This window comes from Schistocerca cancellata, chromosome 5 (assembly GCF_023864275.1).
Source record: "Schistocerca cancellata isolate TAMUIC-IGC-003103 chromosome 5, iqSchCanc2.1, whole genome shotgun sequence".
Taxonomy (NCBI): domain Eukaryota; kingdom Metazoa; phylum Arthropoda; class Insecta; order Orthoptera; family Acrididae; genus Schistocerca; species Schistocerca cancellata.
The window spans coordinates 510,003,899-510,011,944 of NC_064630.1; the positions used below are offsets into that span (position 1 = coordinate 510,003,899).

The 8,046-nt window shown below is 42.8% G+C and overlaps 1 long non-coding RNA gene across 1 annotated transcript in view; it reads right to left on the reverse strand.

Moving 5' to 3' along the window:
• The window catches only part of LOC126187461 (uncharacterized), a 180,247-nt gene extending 177,994 nt beyond the window's left edge, over nt 1-2,253 (reverse strand). The window contains exon 1 of the long non-coding RNA XR_007537730.1: nt 2,132-2,253. This is a non-coding gene — a long non-coding RNA (uncharacterized LOC126187461). The remainder of the gene's footprint in view (nt 1-2,131) is intronic.
• Nucleotides 2,254-8,046: the final 5,793 nt, after the last annotated feature.

The window sequence follows — 8,046 nt, forward strand, 5'->3', positions numbered from 1 at the left end:
ACTGCTGATCCAATCTGGACACAACTGGCCGCCTTGTATCAAGCCGGTAGCATGAAATCAAGGTACGCGATAAATTCAAATCCCATGACGTTGATGACGAATATTCTATTATAATGATGTCTTGGATGTGAATTGCGACGAAATAAGCATACTTACCTTGAATTTATCATGTCATACCACGAACAAAAATATCTTTTTAAGTTTCAAATACTTCACAGTAACGATAAGGCTTGTCACGGCAAAATAACGAAAAAATTGTTTATTACGACACCATCTTGAATACTCTATATGCTATCTATATGGACGCCAAAAACAAGCCACCATGTTTCTTGCGGTGCCGTTTCCTTCCAACAACCACAATGTGACATCACATCCGCTTACCACAGAAGGAGCTCTTACTTGACTACCACCAGCTAAACTGTGTCTGTAAAATCAGGAAGGATAGGAATACAACAATCAGTCGCAATCCCACTGGCTTTTTATTACAATAATAAAAAAATTAAAATGATATAATAATAAAACCAATGAGACTGCTACTGATTGCTTTATTCCTACCCTTCATTGTAATAATATATAGTCGCTGTGCACAACGGTTTGGTGTTGAATCAAAGTTGGTATCTGTAAGATATTTGACAGCAACTTCAGATACAGCTGATATTGGCGAGAAGGAAGTGCAGCGTACCACACAAGATGACTGATACGTGGATCGGCTTAGAATATCGACTTAAGCACCTGACGCACTAAACTGTACCCAAAACATAAAGATAAATCGACATCCGTTAAATTTATACCAAAATAAAGGAGGAAGATAAATATTTAAGTCTGTCGACGACCAGGTCATCAGAGCTGGAAACTTTCACTAACAGATGACAGTTTTATTGAGCAACAGTGAATGAGTAAAGCCTTCAATAATTAGCCAACGTAGCCAGAAGGGCGTGGGAAATGTGGATGATGAGAGGAATCAGCCTTTAGTCGACCCTCTCTGACATATAGTCTTGTGGCTGGCTGTTGCAGGTCAACAAACGCTGTTGAAGCAACATTTGAAGTACACCAGTGCAACCAGTCAAAAGCTTCAATTCTTAATTTTTATCTAAGCGAGCAAAAAGCCATTACGAATTTTGTTATATTGCAATTAATTTCGGCTGTTTACGACGGCATGTGGAACACTTTGAAACTAAAATGGGCTGTACTACATGTTCATTAACATGTAACATATACTACAGTAATGGATATACCGTAGATACAATTTTAGCTTTAAAGAGTTCCATTTGATAACATAAGTAGTCAAAACTAATTGCAGCATAATTACATTTATAGCAGCTTTTTGGTGATTAAGCTACTACCAGCTCCGTGGACAACAACGTAAAGAAGATTTAATTCTTCAGCTACAACGCTTTTCGAAGACTGCGTTGTCAGACGACAGTTTTGTTTCAGAGGTCAGCAGCGCTGCACCCAGAAATGACTACGATGTCGAACGATCCATAAATGATTTCAATTTTTCGCTTTGATTATAATATAAATTTACAAAAATTCTTGGATTTTCGGTGTCGTTTTCTAGGAGCAATGCTACTAGGCTAAAATAAATGCCATCTGGTGATGGGAAAATCTCCTGGAACACTTCGTAACTGAAGTATTAAAGCTTAGTGACTAGCTATAGTATGTGTCTTTGCTTGTAGTTCGAACGTACAGTCACAGAAGCGGCCTATACATCGTGTTTGTGTGTAAGATACCGGAGTTATAGTGGGTTGTCAGCATTACACCAAGTTGTCCCGAAGTAACGTTTCGGCGCGTTTCCCACTAATTGTCTTCAGGAGAAGAAATTCGATGACGTAGCTGGCGTTTGCGCATGCTGTATCAGGGGATAAGGGCTAACGCGTGCACCTTACGGTGCTAGGTTGTATCGTGTTGTAACACAGCACTGCAAGCTCGGGAGCTACGCACAGGCTTCTACTTGGCAGCACTGAATGGCATCAGCGGTCAGCAATACACTGTTGAAACACTGACGTAATGTCGCCGGGTCATCAGTCGAGTAATGGCCCCATCCTGATGTGACGTTTCGACGAGTTTCTCGCTCGCCATCTTCAGGAGCAGCAGTTGGCTCAGGCAGATAGCGCGGTAGAGTGGCACTCACCGGATGCTGGAGAGCGGCGGCCGAGCCGCGTATCCCGGCGATCCGTCGCGACTGCGGCTGCCGGCTGCCGGCTACCCCGCCAGCGCTACGCGTCGCGCCGCCTCCGCCTCCACCACCACGCGCCGCGGCGCGGTCTAAATATACCACCGGCCGTCTGTAGACGGGTCGCATAGCCGACACACACACGGGCGTGCGCGCGCTCTCGCCCTCGCACGCATACGTACATACGGCAGCCACACTGCGTGCAGCGCTCGTAGCTGCTAGCCCCTGATGCTCGAGCCTTGGTTTCACTCTTCGGCATAGCCAGAGTTTCTGGCAGTGTAAAAAACGTCAGACTGTCATACTCCGATTTCCGATTATGGGCGAACAGCAAGAAGGAGTAGAGGAATGGCTCCTTTCCACGAAGGCCAATACTACACTGCGATCTAACTAGTAATTAGACACACAATGCGTGGGCGTACGGGTGTGTGCTCGAGCGTTCTTGTGTGTGTGTGTGTGTGTGTGTGTGTGTGTGTGTGTGTGAACAGATAATATCAAGTTAAAGAAAAGAAATCGTTATACAACTTGTGAAACGTAGGGACGAACGTAACTTTCGCATGAAAATGTCGCTGCGAAGTAGCATAGTTCGATGACACTTAGACCATATATAGAAGGAACGGCTACACAGTACAGCGTATCCATAAATTGTCTTAACAACTTAGGAGTTTAATAACTTAAATGGATGTTTTGTGGAAATGATACTTAACTCTTTAATACAGTATTTGACGACTTCTTTGTTTACCTGTCACCGCCGCAGATCTTTCCTGAATCCGGCAGACCAAGATCCTACCGTAAGTTAAAGTTCGTGAGTTCACTCCCTTCGCAGCCCACAAGACATGAGGAACATCAGAATTTTATCCAGCGAGTGGATAGTGGGCCGGTAGCTTACAAACTAAATCTAAACTTGGAACTGTTACAAGCAACAAGTAAATAACAGATATCTGTCATTTGGTGGAGGGCAAGAAAACGTCTCTAGCGAACACTGCTCATCTACAGGCGATGAGTTGATCTATTTTGGTTAAGCTTCTCACAGTGTAAGGATACAATTTTACATTAATACGCCGCAGTTCCCTAACGGGGCAAGCAGTCACATTCCTTCAGAAATGTGTATAACACGCGTAAATGTTTCACATTTGACCCAGTCCATTACGATAGCTGCCGGACGTAACTCCATGCTTCTGCTGGTCTGTCAACAGTGAGTCACGGCTCACGTCACGCCCCAGCAATGTGATCTGCCAAGTGAGCGGAAGTACAGCCACAGGCAGAAACCGTGACAGCAGTTATTTGAAGAACGGGTACGAAGTTCAGTGAATGTTATTTGGGACCCACGTCTTGCGTTGCAGTTCCGTAATTTATTCACATCACGGTGTCCATTAATATCATGAAATATTGATTCCGAAATAGAGTGACTTTATTTTGTCACCATTATATAATGATCGTTCAATGGTGACGTAATAAAGGTGGAAAACTGTTACGAGAATACGCATGTCTTGACTTGAATTATGTCACGGTTTTTTATAGAATAATGAGCTAGTAAGAAAAGGACATAATTTTTCTGTATAACCTGTTCTTCTTATCCTTTCTCTCCTTTCCTTATTAGCTGACTCCGAACCATGCTATTTCAAATCAACTTTTCCCCTTTCCTTGCTCCTGGACTTAAGCTTTCGCCCGGTAACCCCGCATTCGTTTCGAATGCTGTTTCTCCCTCGCTTGAATCTACATTTTTTAGTGTTTAAGCGTGCATTTTCCTGTAAACCAGTGTGCTCTTTGAGCTTCGTATTGAGCGTAAAACGTTAGTATATATCCTCCAGCGCTATTCGCACTTGCAGCACATCTTCTTCTACCTCGGTGAACCTCGTTTCCTTAGTTCTCTTGTTGAAAAAGTAACAGAAGATACCATTGTTCCAACTTGTAAGATTCACACGGGCGTTATAGAAAAGCATACTCCTCCCAAGACTAATACCTGTGATCTTTTCTACATGGTTGTATCGTCTCCCCAATCCGCAATTTTCTACACAGCCTCATTTTATACCTATTAACTTCCTGGAAGACTGTGAACTGACGAAAACGAAATATTTGCAGAATATGTAAATAAATAGCTAGTAGAACATCCAGAGAGTACACAATTTTTAATTTTCTCCGTTTAGCTGTTAAAGTCACGTGATCAAATATATAGCGTCCAGTCCTCGACCTTAAGTTCTTACAGCTTCGTCTAATGTCATACATCTCTTATTTTCTTAGCAAAAATATTAGTTATATCCTCATGAAAGTATATCTAGGGCTACAATATCACGCAGTATTTCATACACCAAGATTGGCGGTGATAATCGGTGTCACAGAAAATATAAATATTTCAGTTGTTCTTATATATCACTGTACCCCGTACTCCTTCCATAACGAAACATACTAAGTTATAGGTCATAGTTCGTAGTTTATCTGGTATTAGATTGAAATTCAAATTTCTTTGTCGTGTTAAATGTTTATGAGCTCTGCAATTATTTCGTAAATTAATGATAATGCTAGCGGAGACGGAAAGATACATTTCTTTATTCGAATATGACGAGAATATTTACGGTACTATATGCTGCAGTACTATTTACTCAGTATTTTCCGACAATGAAGGCACACTAATGTATCAATGTGCCATTCGTATCATAGATACAAGCAACAGATGTGAAGTGTTTCGATGACTGCATGTTTTCCAGAATTTGCAGCGAATACGCACCAGGAACACGCTAATGATAAACGATGGTACGTAACAGGATAAAGAAAAAGAATTTCTCGATCAAAGATGTGACTTAGTCTTGGTTCCTTCATGGTATGAAATCTCATGCTTTATTGTTTTTAAACCACGTGCCATTCCGGCATTGAAGCCGCGCTAGAGTATCAACGTGTACATTTTTAGAGTCAAACCATTTCATACCTATAATAGAATACTCACATCATCAATAGCAACCACGTCTCTCAAACGTCCACAACCAACCAAAAGCCGACCTTTTATCTAGCGTGTGGGTTCCATCACGCGAATAGAAACAAGCAAATACTGCCTTCTGAAGTTTCACTGACGCCTCGGGCAGTGCCTACGAATTACTCCTACCGAGATATTCTAGGAATTGTGCCTTTAGGGGAGCTCGCCAGCAGATTATTACTCTCTGATGAGATGACCGCCCAAAGCCGCTGCAGGCGGCGCGGAATAATGCGTGGAGATAAATGAATAAGCGGATCTACTGGTACATCCAACGGCGACGCGACGCCACAAACAGTTCCGCAGTTGGGCTGCAGTTTTCGCTAAACGGATGCAGACGGTGGCATAATTTAGTGGCAGCCGACTCGCTGCGTTCATTAAGAAGTTGGAAGCTTTATTTCTTTTCTTTGGAAAAACGGAAATGAAAGTTTTCCTTCCTCCTTACATACTTCATTACGAAGAAACTAATTTACTTACTCCATCGTTTCTTGTTCTGTTAGTGCCAGACGAAATAAAGTCAAGGAAGGAAAACAAGAACGCGCGAGCTTCTAAGAGGGATCCGAGCCCGTCTCCGTGGAAGACCGGCCTTCAAGGGACGCGAGGGTAACCCGCTTCCGCAGTTTCTGACCGCCTCCCCTACCACTTTTCCCAGAGCCAGTACATAAACGTTTTTCTACGAAGAGAGCCAGGACACCATTTGCAGAAAATACGCGTACGGACTACGTGCTTAATATGTTCCTCGGCAACGGGCGCGGAATGAATTTCTCTCGAGAGCAGGGCAAAGTGGTGGCTGTTGTTTCATTGTGTTGGTTCCAGGAGGTAATAAACATAGCGGGAGGTCCATGTGCTACAGGAGCGCCTCAGCAGGTCAGTCGCCGGTTATTGTTAATCAAATTGTATGGTACTTCGTGGCGTAGGGTAGCAGCCACAGACACAGACTTTTTATGAAGGGACTTAAAATCATCCTTTAGGCAGAGGTGAACATAATTACAATTACAGGCAATTTATTTTCCTACCACAGAACGTAATCTAAAACAGAAGTCAGCTTTGGAACAAGATAATTAACCACAGCAAGATTCAATGATACACGCAAATTAAAGAAATTAAATTGCCCCTAAAATTCTACTGATGCGATTTACACGCATTTTTCATCGTGACAACAGAAGCAAAATAACAAAAACTGAAACAATATCTCAATTAATAAAAATTTCAGTGACAAGAACACAACTCAGGTACTGCATTGACCTTTCAAATGTATAGAAATATTTGCAGTTGTTACCTGTCTCTACCAGTGCAAACCATTTCTTTTGTTTTTTATTTATTTATTTTTTTAATAAATTTAAGCTTAAGAGCTTGTTGGATTCTACAACCAACTACAATCTCTAGAACTGCTCCAGGCACAAAAATGCTTTATTACAAAATGTAGATAATAAACGCTTTCCATTGCACTGTGTACTTGAGATATCTTACGAAGGTAAGTAAGATTAGGATTTTACTCCCACCGACGTCGAATTCATTAGATACTGGATGCCTTCCGCAATGATCGTTTCTCGTAACAAGTAAATCCATGTTAATATTATAAATGCGAAAGTTCGTTTGGCTATTATCTTGTCACCACTAAAATACAGCTTCGATTTTGATGAAATTTGGAGTGAAGACTGCTTGAACAATGTGGAAGAACACAGGCTACTTATTTACGAATAAAACACTTGTGTGTGTATGTGTGTGTGTGTGTGTGTGTGTGTGTGTGTGTGTACGTAATGTCAGACTTTTCTTCACGACCATCCATAGCCACCCACTTGTGGTTGTGGTAGTAGATAGCCCTTTGTCTGAAGTTTGACAGCAGTGCGTGGCATTGGGTGAATGTGGCGAGAAAAAAATCTGCAAAATATGGGGCAATATACACTATGTCGTCAAAAGTATCCGAACACCTAACTGAAAATGACTTACAAGTTCGTGGCGCCCTCCAACGATAATGTTGGAATTCAGTATGGTATTGGCCCACCCTTAGCCTTGATGACAGCTTCCACTCTCGCAGGCATACGTTCAATCAGATACTGGAAGGTTTCTTGGGGAATGGCAGCCCATTCTTCATGGAATGCTGCACTGAGGTCGATGAGGCCTGGGGAGAAGTCAGCGTTCCAAAACAACCCAAAGGTGTTCTGTATGATTCAGGTCAGGACTCTGCGCAGGACAGTCAATTACAGCGTTGTTATTGTTATACACTCCGCCACAGGTCGTGCATTATTAACAGATGCTCGATCGTGTTAAAAGATGCAATCGACATCCCCGAATTGCTCTTCAACAGTGGGAAGCAAGAAGGTACTTAAAACATCAATGTAGCCCTGTGCTATGATGGTGCCACTCAAGACAACAAGGGGTGCAAGCCCCCTCCATGAAAAATACGACCACACCATAACGTCACCGCCTCAGAATTTTACTGTTGACACTACACACACTGGCAGACGACGTTCACCGGGCATTCGCTATATCCACACCCTGCGGTCGGATCGCCACATTGTGAACCGTCATTCATGACTCCACAGAGTGTTTTTTTCACTGTTCAATCGTCCAATGTTTACGCTCCTTACATCAAGCGAGGCGTCGTTTGGCATTTACCTGCGTAATGTGTGGCTTATGAGCAGCCGCTCGACCATGAAATCCAAGTTTACTCACCTCCCGCCTAACTGTCATAGTACTTGCAGTGGATCCTGATGCAGTTTGGAATTCCGGGGTGTGACGGTCTGGGTAGATGTCTACCTATTACACATTACGACCCTCTTCAACTGTCGGCGGTCTCTGTCAGTCAACAGACGAGGTCGGCCTGTACGATTTTGTGCTGTACGCCTCCCTTCACGTTTCCACTTCAGTATCACATCCGAAACATTGGACCTAGGGATGTTTAGGAGTG